We start from the raw sequence: 16,170 nt of genomic DNA on the forward strand, positions 1-16,170 counted from the left end.
TTCTCAAAGGAACCACATGTTTGTTGGCTGTAGTTTGGTCTCTGAAGCATTGTTCTAATGGCCATCTGGTTCATAAATGTTTAACTAGGTAAACGCTCCCGTTGGGCTAATTAAAAGCAGCACATCACTAATATGTCATGAGGTGGTCATTCCGTTACAGGCCCAGGCTCACTGGGGGGGGGTTCTGTAAGAGGGCACTACACTCAGATTAACAGGCCATTCTATTTCCTGTCCATTCTGTTCCATCCAATGTAACCTGTGACATACAGTAAATACTTACCTATGTCCACATACCCTAGACCTCCTCTGACCAGGCCTTGGTGTCCTCTCGTCTTTAACCTTTGAACTATACATTTGGTCTCACTTGGTCTTCTTGTTTGAGTGGAGCGTCTATGGATTGCAGTTCAAGAATTATGAATTCACAAGCGCTTTCATCATCTCCCCTAAAATAGCACAAACACAGTCAAACAATAATTCAGGAATAATTACTAAGTTCCTTGTTTGATCACTTACTCCGTATGGTCTGTCAGACAACTTCCTTAGGCTGTGTTTGGTTAGCCCAGTTCTGTGGGTCTGCTCTAGTCCAGGTACCCACAGCTGTCTGAGCTGGGATGAGAGGGAGGGATGGAGCTGCTTAGAAGGAGAGTTTGAGCTACCACATTCCAAGACACTCATGTGTACTGATCTGTGTTGGTGGAAAATAGGGAGTGTGTGTGTGTGTGTGTGTGTATATTGTGATTCAGCACACGTGAAAATGTGCAATCCAACAGTGTAGAAAACTGCAAGAAGGAAAATAGTAGTCAAATTGTCCATTAGAGTCTAAATGCACACACTACATAGTCTGATGAACCTTCTTCAACCAAGACCTTTATAGTGACTGATCTGCCTGTGGCCATAAGAGCTGTTTACGTATAGAAGCATAAGATGCTTATGGACTGGTCAGTTCTCCTGTTATTGTATCTCAACTGTCAGGCATGGTCTGTCATTTCATGTTAGTGCTGCTAATATACTGCCTTGATGTACTTGAGGTTACGATTGGAGTATGTTTTGTTATACAACCAAACCCGTAGTAGACCCAGACATGGTACAATTAGCTCTGCACCTATGCATCTGCTAAACTCTCTCTGAGACAACATAAACATTGTAGTAAGCCAGTTATGAAGATGTTGTGTAAGTGTTACATGGACTAAGCTGTACATGAATGTCAGGAGGTAGACATGGTGTTAGATAGCATGTAGATTAATGTCAATCATCATTAGTGTGCTGCTGCCGTTTTATTTTCACCTTGTCTATGATAATGATAGATTAACATACATTCTGTATATAGGATTATTGTGAGAGTATCAAGGTATCTAATGTCTCTGCTTGCTTGTCATAACATCAATTTGCACCTCAGAGCAACGAACCATCCATCATGTGAGCTCTTCCACAAACACTTCTACATTTAGTCTCTATCCTCTTTTTACAGCATTCAGGTTAAGATGAATGATGAATTAAGATGGATTTTAGGCCAGGGGATCACACACACACACGCTCTGGCAGTATTTACCGTGCCTCTGAAGAATCAGTGTTCTGGGGAGCGTCAGGCAGCTAAATGGAGGGAAGGAAGAGAAAGGCTGGTGTTTGAAGAGCTCCGCTCTCAGATTCAGTATCGCCTTCCTTCTCCCCCTGCTCCTTCCATCTCTGTGCCTCGACTCTGAAAAAACTGGACCAGGGTGGAGGGACATGAGAGCCCTGTCTACATTCACCATCTCTCTCCCCATCCGATGGAAGTGGTAGAGCGGACAGCCATTCCTGATGCCTGTACAGTGCATGCTCTTCCCTTCCCCTTTAACACCCTTTACAATGTGTCAGTCTTCCCCCGCCCCTATCTCTTTCTCCTCCTCTGCTCTCCATCATTCTCTCCCCTCCTCCCATGGTTTTCTCTCTTTACCACACTCACTGTCACCAGGAGGCTTGTGGCAGAAGGCTTGTGGGTTACATAACCACTGCAGCAGCACTCTGGACACTGTTAAATCAGTGTGTGTGAGGGATGTGTGGTGTGTGTGTGTGAGAGAGAGAGAGTTGTTTGATGTACTGTATTTGGGGAATGCATGTCATTGTTGTCGGTTAGCTACGTAAACACATCAGGCATTCAGCGGTTCTTCACAGTAAATACTGCCAGAGAGTGTGTACTTGAGTGTGTGTGTACTGACACTTTATGTGTGTGTCCTGCAATTAGTGACTTTTATTTCTTGAATAAAGCAAACATCTTTGCCTACTGTGATATTTCAGTCGTGTAAAGCCTGGGGATCTACACACTCTCTCTCTCTCTCTCTCTCTGAATTGAGAAAGGGGCTTTATTGGCAAACGTATGTTTACAGCAACATGATGAAAACCATGCTGTACCATTTAACTCTGCTTAAAATGTTCATCAACGTTTTTTCTCTTCTTGAAGCTCTGTAATCAAAATGATTGCTAATGCAGTGTGTGCAGTGAGGATTTTCAAGACATAGATAAATGTGTAATATGCAGTGTGTGCGCAGGCAATTCATAAATAGAAATGCTGAGGCACTTGATAAAACAACTGCAATTCAAACCTTGCATTAAGCTCTATCAATATCTCTATTTATTTATTTTCTTGTTATTTAAACTTTATTTAACTTGGCAAGTCAGCTAAGAACAAATTCTTATTTACAATGACGGCCTACCAGAAGGCAAAAGACCTCCTGCGGGGACGGGGGCCTGGGATTACAAATACAAATAAATTATATAAAAAATATAGGACAAAACACACATCACGACAAGAGAGACAACACTACATAAAGAGAGACCTAAGACAACAACATAGCATGGCAGCAACACATGACAACACAGCATGGTAGCAGCACAACATGGCAGCAGCACAACATGGCAGTAGCACAACATGGTAGCAGCACAAAACAGGGTACAAACAACAGCACAAAGGGCAAGAAGGTAGACAACAATACATCACGCAAAGCAGCCACAACTGTCAGTAAGAGTGTCCATAATTGAGTCTTTGAATTAAGAAATTTAGATAAAACTGTCCAGTTTGAGTGTTTGTTGCAGAGAACTGAAAAGACGAGCGACCCAGCAATGTGTGTGTTTTGGGGACCTTTAACAGAATGTGACAATTAATTAAACTATGTTCAATGTAACCTTGACTTTGAGCTCTTCATGTTGTAGATATGACTTTGATCTGTGTTAAAATCAAATCAAATTGTATTAGTCACATGCGCCGAATACAACAGTGAAATGCTTACTTACAAGCCCCTAACCAACAATGCAGTTTTTAAAAAACGGATAAGAATAAGAAATGAAGTAACAAGTTGTCGCACCCTGACCAAACCAAATAGAGACATAAAAAGGCTCTCTAAGGTCAAGGTGCGACAACTTGTTACTTCATTTCTTATTCTTATCCGTTTTGTGATTTGGGGTGGGCATTCTATGTTTTTGTTTTCTATGATTTTGTATTTCTATGTTTTGGCCGGGTATGGTTCTCAATCAGGGACAGCTGTCTATTGTTGTCTCTGATTGGGAACCATACTTAGGTAGCCCTTTTCCCTCCTTTCAGTGCGAGAAGTTAACTTTGTTTGTGGCACTTAGCCCTTTAAGCTTCACGGTTGTGGCTTTCATTTATTGTTTTGTTGGCGACATTTTTAAATAAAAAGAAAATGTACGCTCACCACGCTGCACTTTGTAGAGGTCGACCGATTATGATTTTTCAACGCCGATACCGATTATTGGAGGACCCAAAAAAAAAGCCGGTACCGATTTAATCGGCCAATTTTATTTATTTATTTGTAATAATGACAATTACAACAATACTGAAAGAACACTTATTTTAACTTAATATAATACATCAATAAAATCAATTTAGCCTCAAGTAAATAATGAAACATGTTAAATTTGGTTTAAATAATGCAAAAACAAAGTGTTGGAGAAGAAAGTAAAAGTGCAATATGTGCTATGTAAGAAAGCTAACGTTTCAGTTCCTTGCTCAGAACATGTGAACATATGAAAGCTGGTGGTTCCTTTTAACATGAGTCTTCAATATTCCCAGGTAAGAAGTTTTAGGTTGTAGTTATTATAGGAATTATAGGACTATTTCCCTCTATACCATTTGTATTTCATTAACCTTTGACTATTGGATGTTCTTATAGGCACTTTAGTATTGCCAGTGTAACAGTATAGCTTCCGTCCCTCTCCTCGCTCCTCCCTGGGCTCGAACCAGGAACACAACGACAACAGCCACCCTCGAAGCAACGTTACCCCTGCAGAGCAAGGGGAACAACTACTAGAAGGCTCAGAGCAAGTGACTTTGAAACACTATTAGCGCACGCTAACTAGCTAGCCATTTCACTTCGGTTACACCAGCCTCATCTCGGGAGTTGATAGACTTGAAGTCATAAACAGCGCGATGCTTGACGCACAGCAAAGAGCTGCTGGCAAAATGCACGAAAGTGCTCTTTGAATTAATGTTTACACGCCTGCTTCTGCCTACCACCGCTCAGTCAGATTATATGCAACGCAGGACACGCTAGATAATATCTAGTAATATCATCAACCATGTGTAGTTAACTAGAGATTATGATTGATTGTTTTTTATAAAATAAGTTTAATGTTAGCTAGCAACTTACCTTGGCTTACTGCATTCGCGTAACAGGCAGTCTCCTTGTGGAGTGCAACGAGAGAGGGGCAGGTTGTTATTGCGTTGGACTAGTTAACTGTAAGGTTGCAAGATTGGATCCCCCGAGCTGACAAAGTGAAAATCTGTTGTTCTGCCCCTGAACAAGGCAGTTAACCCACCGTTCCTAGGCCATCATTGAAAATAAGAATGTGTTCTTAACTGACTTGCCTAGTTAAATAAAGGTATAAAAAAAATAAAAAATTGGCGCCCAAAAATACAGATTTCCGATTGTTATGAAAACTTGAAATCGGCCCTAATTAATCGGCCATTCCGATTAATCGGTCGAAATCTAGCACTTTGGTCCACTTCCAACGACACCCCTGACACAAGTAGTTAAAGAGCAGCAGTAAAATAACAATAACGAGACTATATACAGGAGGGTACTGGTACAGAGTTAATGTGTGGGGGCACTGGTAAGTTGAGGTAATATGTAGTTGTAGGTAGAGTTATTAAAGTGACTATGCATACATGATAACAACAGAGAGTAGCAGCAGTGTAAAGGGGGTCAATGAAAATAGTCTGGGTAGCCATTTGGTTAGGTGTTCAGGAGTCTTGTGGCTTGGGGGTAGAAGCTGTTTAGAAGCTTCTTGGACCTAGATTTGGCGCTCTCGTACCACCTGCCGTGCGTTAGCAGAGAGAACAATCTATGACTGGGTGGCTGTAGCAGAGAGAACAGTCTATGACTAGGGTGGCTGGAGTCTTTTTAGGGCCTTCCTCTGACACTGCCTGGTATGGAGGTCCTGGATGGAAGGAAGCTTGGCCGCAGTGATGTGCTGGGCCGTACGCACTACCCTTTGTAGTGCCTTGCGGTTGGAGGCCGAGCAGTTGCCATACCAGGCGGTGATGCAACCAGTCAGGATGCTCTCGATGGTGGAGCTATAGAACCTTTTGAGGATCTGAGGACCCATGCCAAATCTTTTCAGTCTCCTGAGGGGGAATAGGTTTTGTCGTACCCTCTTCATGACTGTCTTGGTGTGTTTGGACCAAGTTAGTTTGTTGGTGATGTGGAAACCAAGGAACTTGAAGCTCTCAACCTGCTCCACTGCAACCCCGTCGATAAGAATGGGGGCGTGCTCGGTCCTCTTTTTCCTGTAGTCCACAATCATCTCCTTTGTCTCAAAGCTGCTTATTTCGATACATAACCTTATAGCGAGGTTTTGGCTTTGCTGTATGGCTAGTCTACTTGGCATGACTTGTAGCATGTAGACCTTTCCTGTGGCTATTGTACTCTTCCTATAGCTGTGTTTGTTCTCAGTACCATGCTCAGGGCTGTGTTCACCCTTTGTTGATAATTTGTATTGACTGCTGATGATTTGACAGGAGTAATGAAGTATGTGGTGTGAAGGTGGGGAATGTATCACGTCCCACTGAGAACATAGATTGATTCTGCTTTATCCACGAGAGAGAGAGAGTTATTTTGGTAGAGGGACAAATCTGTCTGTGTCCCTGGAGTCTTAACAAGATCACAGAGGCCAGTACTGACCTAGCTCAACATGGCTAAGCCTGTCCCATGTAACCGGTCAGTGTCTCTGGCCTGCTGGAGCAATGACATCATCAGCTGTTCCTGCTGCACTCTAATGCAATGTTGGGTTGTATTCATTATGGCACACAGTGTAGCAAAATGCTTTAAAGCACTTGTTCAACTTAAAATGAGAACAAGCGGTGCATATTGTCCAGTTACTCCCCCGGGGAAATCCTAGCACCCTTTGTTACGGTTTCTTTTGTTTGGTGCCCAGTGAATACAATCCTGGGTTGGACTGGGAGGAAGGCATGGGAGGGAGCTGGATGTTGTGTCCGTCCACCCAGAAGCCCTGGCCCTGTAGCAAGCCCTAGGGCTATGCTAACTACCGTAGGCCACCTCTGAATCAGAGTCACTGAAATGGAATCCGTACAAATGGTGATTCATTTGTCTTCCTGTGTGAGTGTATGTGCCTCTCGTGATGACAAAGAGCAGTTGAATAAGCAGGATGGATTACACCTGCGTGCCTGAAGGCCAGGTCTGAGCAGACATTCAGTGGAATGTGAATGCAGTCGTGCTACTGTATTTGTACTGAATCTCTCTGGCTGAACTCAGTATTATCATCCTGATGGTGTGTAGCGCTGTCCTGCCCACATCCATTTGTTCATCATACTGGTTTCCCTCCTGCTCACACGAGGAGGAATGCCTCCCACGCACACATGCTGCAGTGCATTCAGATACTGCTCAATACTGCTCAGATTCTGCCTTCGTGTAGATTTGCTTCCAGTCAATGATCCAGTCCTCATTTGAAAGAGCTTCCAAAGAGCAGCCTGTGGACTTTCTCTCACTGCTGCGGTGCCTTCATTCCCTCTCTCTCTGAAAGGACATTTGATATAGCTCAGCAGTATTTCAGTCTCTTTCATCACAATATGCAGCGGGTGTGTAGTGGGGGTGGGGCAGAATGCATTGTTGTCCTCATGTGACCTTTGCCTCCCCTCACATTGCTCCAAGGGAAACACTAGCCAATGACTATAACTGTACATAATTGAGACACAGATGCCCAATTTTTGTCCTGTTTCCCCCAGTTTCATCCAGAATCATTTCAAGGAACATCTTCTGTTGTCTGGGTATAGCAGTACAAGTTTTGGGGAGAGAAAGGTTATAGGAACATCATCTGTTGTCTGGGTATAGCAGTACAGGTTTTGGGGAGAGAAAGGTTATAGGAACATCATCTGTTGTCTGGGTATAGCAGTACAGGTTTTGGGGAGAGAAAGGTGATAGGAACATCTGCTGTCTGGGTATAGCAGTACAGGTTTTGGGGAGAGAAAGGTTATAGGAACATCATCTGTTGTCTGGGTATAGCAGTACAGGTTTTGGGGAGAGAAAGGTTATAGGAACATCATATGTTGTCTGGGTATAGCAGTACAGGTTTTGGGAAGAGAAAGGTTATAGGAACATCTGCTGTCTGGGTATAGCAGTACAGGTTTTGGGGAGAGAAAGGTTATAGGAACATCATCTGTTGTCTGGGTATAGCAGTACAGGTTTTGGGGAGAGAAAGGTCATAGGAACAGTTTTACTTTGCTGCAGACTCCCTATCTGGGTGGTCACGTCAGCTCTGATCATTCCACGGCCCAGCAAACAGATTAGAACAGAGCAGAGCACAGGGCCCATGGCAGGACACGTTATGCTGATAAATACAACAATCCCCCTTCTCTATCTCGCTCACTCTCTTTATCACATTCACACTCTGCCTCTTCAAACACCCGTTTCTCACTCACTCACTCACTCACTCACTCACTCACTCACTCACACTGCTAAAGGCCTGATGTGTTTACGGAGCTAGCCTGTTCATTTTTACCAGAGTGCAGGTGCTATGCGGTTATGGACATGTGGAGGCCCTATAGGAGTTGATTGCGGAGTGGCCTGATGACACTCATCCACCTAACCACCCCTCATGTTCTCGCCTGATTAATCTGTGTAATGGCCAGCTTCCCACCCTCATCTCATCTACACTGACCCCTCCAACCTTCTGTCACGTGACAGGCTTATTGATGGTCTTGGCTGTCATGGTATCTGTGATGATGCAAGCACCGAGCACGCAGCTCTGTAGCGCTGTCTTTCTCCTGGCAACATTCAACAGCCTGTTTATTCCACCCTACCGCTGTCATGGCATCGCCCGACCCGGAGATGAATCACATCTCTCTCATGATCTATTTAGCTACCACTCTGACCCATCGGTGCTCTCTATTCCGCTCACCAACTGTCTTGCTCACAACAGCTTCCTGCGCTCTCTGCACCTGCTCCACCCAGTCTCACTTGGGACAGGCTTAGCCATGTTGAGCCTAGTCAGTATTGGGCTCTATGATCTTGTTAAGACTCCAGGGACACAGGAGGATTTGTCCCTCTGTCCCTGTTAAAAGACCTCGGTTTCTCTCTCTCTCAAAAGCCTCACTCTCTCTCTCTCTCTCTCTCTCTCTCTCTCTCTCTCTCTCTCTCTCTCTCTCTCTCCCTTTCCCTCTCTCAGAAGCCTCACACTCTCTCTCTCTCCCTTTCCCTCTCTCAGAAGCCTCACACTCTCTCTCTCTCCCTTTCCCTCTCTCAGAAGCCTCACACTCTCTCTCTCTCTCTCTCTCTCTCTCTCTCCCCCCCTCTCTCAGAAGCCTCTCTCCCCCTCTCCCTCCCTGACTCTCTCTCTCTCTCTCCCCCCCCTCTCTCAGAAGCCTCTCTCCCCCTCTCCCTCCCTGACTCTCTCTCTCTCTCTCTCAAAAGCCTCTCTCTCTCTCTCTCTCTCTCTCTCTCTCTCTCAAAAGCCCCTCTCTCGCTCTCTCTCTCTCTCTCTCTCTCTCTCAGAAGCCTCACCCTTTCCCTCTCGCTCTCTCCCTTTCTCTCCCTCTCTCTCAGAAGCCTCACTCTCCCCCTCCCTATCTTTATTTCTCTAATTTCTTCTCTCTCCCCTTGAGGAACCTTTGCCTCTCTTTCCTCCTCTCTCCTTGTGTCTTCCCTCCCAGCATCTCAATATAAGGTCCTCTCAGAGTGTTTTTTTTGTATAGCAGCCGCCATGACAGGTAGAGTGTCTCAAGAACCCAATATGTTCTAGAAAGTACACGGCAGATAGTTGCTATTGGATGCCAGACAACCACCATTATGGAATTCATATTGTTTGGATAAGAGTGAGTTTTAGATGAGCTCAGGCGTGTTTGAGTAAACTACCTACCTGGTTTGGTAATCAGCTTCCTTTCCAATCAGTGACAGAAAGGGGGATGGTGGGGTGTAAGAGAATAAAGTTAGACCCTGACTCTGAAATCTGATTACTGTAATAGGTTTACATGTGTGTTGTGGTTGTCTCTCAAGGCTTTAGAAGAGCCACAAACAGCCCTATTACGATGGTGTATCCTTTATATATTACCCCAAAAATATAAACGATATTTCATGCTGAAACCCTCAAATTAAACTAGTTGATGGTTTATATTTAGGATAATGTTTTACAGCTTTGTCATTCCATTTTTAGTATTAGAAAATCATCTTATTTAATTATTTCATATATTTTACGTGTGATAATGCCACACAGAGGGCCAGAGGTAATTACAAACACCAGTCAAAATCTGAAGTAACAAATAATAATAATAATCTATTTTATGGGTCACAGACACATATTTAGCAGATATTATTGTGGGTGTAAGGAAATGCTACTAGATTTCTTATGATAAATTACATAAAATCCTTGAAAGATACCAAAATACTGGTATTTTACTGGTAAACTTCTAAAGTTTCCAGTAATATACCCTCCCGTTGCAACCCTAGACTTGTGTGTGGCTTTTTTGCATGTACACACAATCACACACACAGAACACAGCCCTACCTCTCTCTCTCTCACACACAAATGTATGATGCCTGGCACGTTTATCTAGCTAGTCTATCAATACATAATCACACCCTGCTAGGTAGTGTAATCTCAGACTTCTTCTCTCTTTCTATCTTTGCAATGCATGTATATTCTATTGCTCCTCCTATCTTCTCCTATCCTCTTCTTTACCCTCCCTCCCCTTCTAAGCCATTCAGCTGGAACGTTGCAGGATTATCTTTCCACCATTGAGAAACACTGGCTTGTTCACACTGGGTCTGGCTAAGACGGCCCAAAACAAAGAAATTCAACAGAGGCCTCTGTTCTCTCTGTTGATGTATGCATCAACAGAAGCCAGATCTGGACTACAAAATACTCGAATAATAGTTGAAGAGGGAGTAGCCCCATGCATGGTTCCCACAAGGGCTTGTGGATATACTTTTCTGTTTGATAGGGTCCTTCAATCTGTTTTCATGGGTGCAATTAGGGTAAGCGAAAACAATTTGTGAGCCATAATGGCTTTGCCTTTTGCCGTAGTTTATTTCCTTGTTGCTGTACTGTTAGACAGATGGCAGAATGTTTATTGTACAGTGCAATATCCTGCGAGCTTTGTCTTCAAGAGAAGTCTTTGATTCATTTATTGCCCACGGCTTGGATCAAAACTTGAATATAACATTTGGCTGTATGGGAGACTGTGTTCTGGTAGTTTTTTTTATATGGACACCTAGTTTATAGTAGACGTGGTTTGATATAGGCTTATGGTTTGAAAGATTTGGGAGGGTTTCTCTGAGATACTGATGGTAAATTACTTACATCAGCTTACGGAATCAGTTCAGGTACAATAAGTGAAAAGAACCTTCTGAGTCTTGCTCTTAAACAGAAGTAGAATGGGTATCTGTTTGGATTGGCTCAATTGCCGACCTTGAAGCCACACGTAACACGAACACTATGTGCAATATATTGAAGCCTTGATATAGATACTTTCATGTTTAGATATGACACCTGTCATACTGAACATCAATTGATGAAACAATCAATTATTCTCTCTTCCTCTCTTTTTCTTGTCTCCTTCTCACCATCCATTGTGAAGGAAGGCAACTTACTGGCGGAATTGACCCAAATAACTAAGCAGCATGTCTCCCGACCCCCCCCTCACACTTCCCCTCATGTGATGATTACTTTTTTTTGTGGCACTCTACAATCCTGAGTACCAGAGCAGGAGGTAATGTAAATAAGAATGTGTTCTTAACTAACTTGCATAGTTAAATAAAGGTTCAATAAAAATAATATATAATAATTTTCATTCTGTAGTGTAGCCTAGTGACCATCTGAACCTGAGGACCTTTGTGTCCACATTATCCCTTAGTATCAACAAACATTGTGCCCAATCTATCAATGTACCCTTGACACTATAATAGTTTGAGTGGTTACAATGCATAAAAAGACTGTGACCTTTCATGTAGCTTTTCTCACAAGAGAATTTTGAAATGTTATGAGGTCTGTTTTTCCCTTGTTATTTCACATTCATGGTAATGCTGCTGAAGGTTAGGTGTGACTTAGTTAGCTTTTCAATGTCACAAGTGTGTGTACATGTATATCTTAATGTTGATAATCTAAGATACAAACTAGACACTAAAGAAAAGGTTTTATACAGTTTTTTCAGAGTATACAGTTACAGTTGAAGTCGGAAGATTACATACACATTAGCCAAATACATTTAAACTCAGTTTTTCACAATTCCTGACATTTAATCCTAGTAAAAATTCCCTGTTAGGATCACCACTTTATTTTAAGAATGTGAAATGTCAGAATAATAGCAGAGAGAATGATTTATTTCAGCTTTTTCTGTCATCACATTCCTAGTGGGTCAGAAGTTCACATACAATTAGTATTTGGTAGCATTACCTTTAAATGGTTTATCTTGGGTCAAACTTTTCGGGTAGCCTTCCACAAGTTGCCACAATAAATTGGGTGAATTTGCCTGACAGAGCTGGTGTAACTGAGTCCGCTTTGTAGGCCTCCTTGCTCGCACAAGCTTTTTCAGTTCTGCCCACAAATCTTCTATGGGATTGATGTCAGGGCTTTGTGATGGCCACTCCAAAACCTTGACTTTGTTGTCCTTAAGCCATTTTGCCACAATTCTGGAAGTATGGTTGGGGTCATTGTCCATTTGGAAGACCCATTTGCGACAAAAAAACTGATGTCTTGAGATGTTGCTTCAATATATCCTCATGAATTTCCATCCTCACCATGCCATCTATTTTGTGAAGTACACCAGTCCCTCCTGCAGAAAAGCACCCCCACAACATGATGCTGCCAACCCCGTGCTTCACTGTTGGGATGGTGTTATTCGGCTTGCAAGCCTCCCCTTTTTCCTCCAAACATAACGATAGTTGTTATGGCCAAACAGTTCTATTTTTGTTTCATCAGACCAGAGGACATTTCTCCAAAAAGTACGATCTTTGTCCCCATGTGCAGTTGCAAACCATAGTCTGCCTTTTTTATGGCGGTTTTGGAGCAGTGGCTTCTTCCTTGCTGAGCGGCCTTTCTGATTGTGTCGATATAGTACTCGTTTTACTGTGGGTATATAGATACTTTTGTACCTGTTTCCTCCAGCATCTTCACAAGGTTCTTTGCTGTTGTTCTGGGATTGATTTGCACTTTTCTCACCAAAGTACGCTCATCTCTAGGAGACAGAACGCGTCTCCTTCCCGAGTGGTATGACGGCTGCGTGGTCCCATGGTGTTTATACTTGTGTACTATTGTTTGTACAGATGAACATGGTACCTTCAGGTGTTTGGAAATGGCTCCCATGGTTGAACCAGACTTGTGGTCTACAATGTTTTTTCTGAGGTCTTGGCTGATTTATTTAGATTTTCCCATGATGTCAAGCAAAGAGGCACTGAGTTTGAAGGCAAGGCCTTGAAATACATCCACAGGTACACCTCTAATTGACTCAAATTATGTCAATTAGCCTATCAGAAGCTTCTAAAGCCATGACATAATTTTCTGGAATTTTCCAAGCTGTTTAAAGGCACAGTCAACTTAGTGTATGTAAACTTCTGACCCTCTGGAATTGTGATACAGTGAATTATAAGTGAAATAATCTGTCTGTAAACAATTGTTGGAAGAATTACTTGTGTCATGCACAAAGTAGATGTCCTAACCGACTTGCCAAAACTATAGTTTGTTAACAAGAAATATGTGGAGTGGTTAAAAAACAAGTTTTAATGATTACAACCTAAGTGTATGTAAACTTCCGACTTCAACTGTATGTTTAGGTGTGGTTTGTGTTTATCCAATATAATTTATTGTATGGATGCCTGTAAAATGGAGCATGTTTTACACAACATTTCACATTCACCCAAATGAATGAATGTTTAAAACATATTAGAAACTGTGTGGTTCGAGCCCTGAATGCTGTTTGGCTGACCACGGGTACAAAACATTTATTTTGACTGCTTTTATTCCATTAAAGACCAGTTTATAATAGCAATAAGGCACCTCGGGTGTTTGTGATATATGGCCAATATACCATACCATGGCTAAGGGCTGAAGCGTTGCGTTGTGCGTAAAAGGACAGCCCTTAGCCGTGGTATATTGGCCATATATCACACCTCCTCAGGCCTTATTGCTCAAATCTATCTTTATTCACTATAGTATAATAACCATATTATAGTGGTGTGTAGTGTAGAGCCATATGGGTTTCTTCATGAGCTCAGCTTTTCAAATCAAATCACATTTTATTGGTCACATACACATGGTTAGCAGATGTTAATGCAAGTGTAGCGAAATGCTTGTGCTTCTAGTTCCGACAGTGCAGTAATATCTAACAAGTAATCTTAACAATTTCCCAACAACTACCTAATACACACAAATCTAAAGGGGATGATTGAGAATATGTACATATAACTATATGAAGGAGTGATGGTCGAGCGGCATAGGCAAGATGCAATAGATGGTATAAAATACAGTGTATATACATATGATATGAGTAATGTAAGATATGTAAACATTATTTAAAGTGGCATTATTTAAAGTGACATTGTTTAAAGTGACTAGTGGTCAATTTATTAAAGTGGCCAGTGATTGGGTCTCAATGTAGGCAGCAGCCTCTCTGAGTTAGTGATTGCTGTTTAGCAGTCTGATGGCCTTGAGATAGAAGCTGTTTTTCAGTTACCTCGGTGGCAGCTTTGATGCACCTATACTGACCTCGCCTTCTGGATGGTAGCGGTGTGAACAGGCAGTGGCTCAGGTGGTTGTTGTCCTTGATGATCTTTTTGGCCTTCATGTTACATTGGCTACTGTAGGTGTCATGGAGGGCAGGTAGTTTGCCCCCGGTGATGCGTTGTGCAGACCCCACCACCCTCTGGAGAACCTTACGGTTGTGGGCGGAGCAGTTGCCGTACCAAGCTGTGATACAGCCCGACAGGGTGCTCTCGATTGTGCACCTGTAAAAGTTTGTCAGGCTTTTGGGTGACAAGCCAAATTTCTTCAGCCTCCTGATGTTCAGCCTCCTGTTGCGCCTTCTTCACCACAATGTCTGTGTGGATGGACCATTTCAATTTGTCTGTGATGTGTACGCCGAGGAACTTAAAACTTTCCACCTTCTCCACTGCTGTCCCTTCGATGTGGATAGTGGGGTGCTCCCTCTGCTGTTTCCTGAATCTCCTTTGTTTTGTTGATGTTGACTGAGAGGTTGCTTTCCTGACACCACACTCCCGAGTTTCCTCACCTCCTCCCTGTAGGCTGTCTCATCGTTGTTGGTAATCAAGCCCACTACTGTTGTGTCGTCTGCAAACTTGATGATTGAGTTGGAGGCGTGCATGGCCACACAGTCGTGGGTGAACAGGGAGTACAGGAGGGGGCTGAGCATGCACCCTTGTGGGGCCCAAGTGTTGAGGATCAGCGGAGTGGAGGTGATGTTTCCTACCTTCACTACCTGTGGGTGGCCCATCAGGAAGTCCAGGACCCAATTGCACAGGGCGGGGTTGAGACCCAGGGCCTCCAGCTTGATGATGAGCTTGGAGGGTACTATGGTGTTGAATGCTGAGCTGTAGTCAATGAACAGCATTCTTACATAGGTATTCTTCTTGTCCAGATGGGATAAGGCAGTGTGATGGCGATTGCATAGTATGTGGACCTGTTGGGGCGGTATGCAAACTGAAGTGGGTCTAGGGTGGCCGTTAAGGTGGAGGTGATATGATCCTTGACTAGTCTCTCAAAGCACTTCATGATGACATAAGTGAGTGCTACAGGGCGCCAGTCATTTAGTTCAGTTATCTTTGCCTTCTTGGGTACAGGAACAATGGTAGCCATCTTGAAGCATGTGGGGACAGCAGACTGGGATAGGGAGCGATTGAAAATGTCTGTAAACACACTAGCCAGCTGGTCTGTGCATGCTCTGAGGACGTGGCTAGGGATGCCGTCTGGGACAGCAGCCTTGTGAGGGTTAACACGTTTAAATGTTTTACTCACGTCAGCCACGGAGAAGGAGAGGGGGCCTTAGCCGGCTCTGGAGGATCCAGGGATCCATAGGCTAATTGGAGGGCCAGACTGACAGACAGGTAGACGGACCTATGATCTCACTGAAATGAGAATCACACCAATAATAATGGGTGGGTCATAGCTTGTGAGTGATGTCATCTAGAGAACTGGACCAGCAGGTTGAAGTGTGGAATTTCATCTCTTACTTTCTCATCGGCCAATTGACATATTGAAAAATAAGTATTGTGAGTGTTATAGTACAAACAGTGAAGTAGATTCTCACTCTCGTGTTGTCTTGGCTCCGCTGGCTGAAGCATTGTCTGTAGCATATCAAACAGATTTAATGCCTTTGCTGAGTCATGACATCTGATTATTATGCCTGATATAGATCTTATTGCCCAAAAGAATTACAGGACAATGACTCTGACAGTACACAGAGAGACCCTGAGCTCTTTCTTCACCCACGGGTCTCTGTGTATACACCTGCTCTTCAGCACAGCTGTAACCTTTACTCTGGCAAGGAAATTGTCATTTCTGGAGGCGGAGGGCAAACCGTGTGTCCTTGTTCTTTCTGCATGAGGAGTTCTCTTTTCACAGAGAATATGAAAAGAACTGGCAATATTATTTCATCGTCGAACAACAGTATTTAAAGGTCTCTCTCATAGTAAATCTGTCAGTGTGAGCCGCAGTGAC

General features: G+C 43.2%; 1 protein-coding gene across 6 annotated transcripts in view; it reads left to right on the forward strand.

The window, feature by feature from the left end:
- The window catches only part of LOC109869128 (protein kinase C and casein kinase substrate in neurons protein 1-like), a 59,989-nt gene that overhangs the window by 14,646 nt on the left and 29,173 nt on the right, over window positions 1–16,170 (forward strand). The window contains exon 1 of one of the 6 annotated variants that reach the window (XM_031804466.1): window positions 10,203–10,478. The exons of 4 other annotated variants lie outside the window; for them this stretch is intronic. The gene's annotated coding sequence lies outside the window, so the exon portion shown is untranslated. Of the gene's footprint in view, window positions 1–10,202; window positions 10,479–16,170 lie in introns of those variants that run through there. One more of the 6 variants, XM_020459027.2, reaches the window with a different exon arrangement.

The sequence above is a fragment of the Oncorhynchus kisutch genome, linkage group LG24 (genome assembly GCF_002021735.2).
Source record: "Oncorhynchus kisutch isolate 150728-3 linkage group LG24, Okis_V2, whole genome shotgun sequence".
Classification (NCBI taxonomy): Eukaryota; Metazoa; Chordata; class Actinopteri; order Salmoniformes; family Salmonidae; genus Oncorhynchus; species Oncorhynchus kisutch.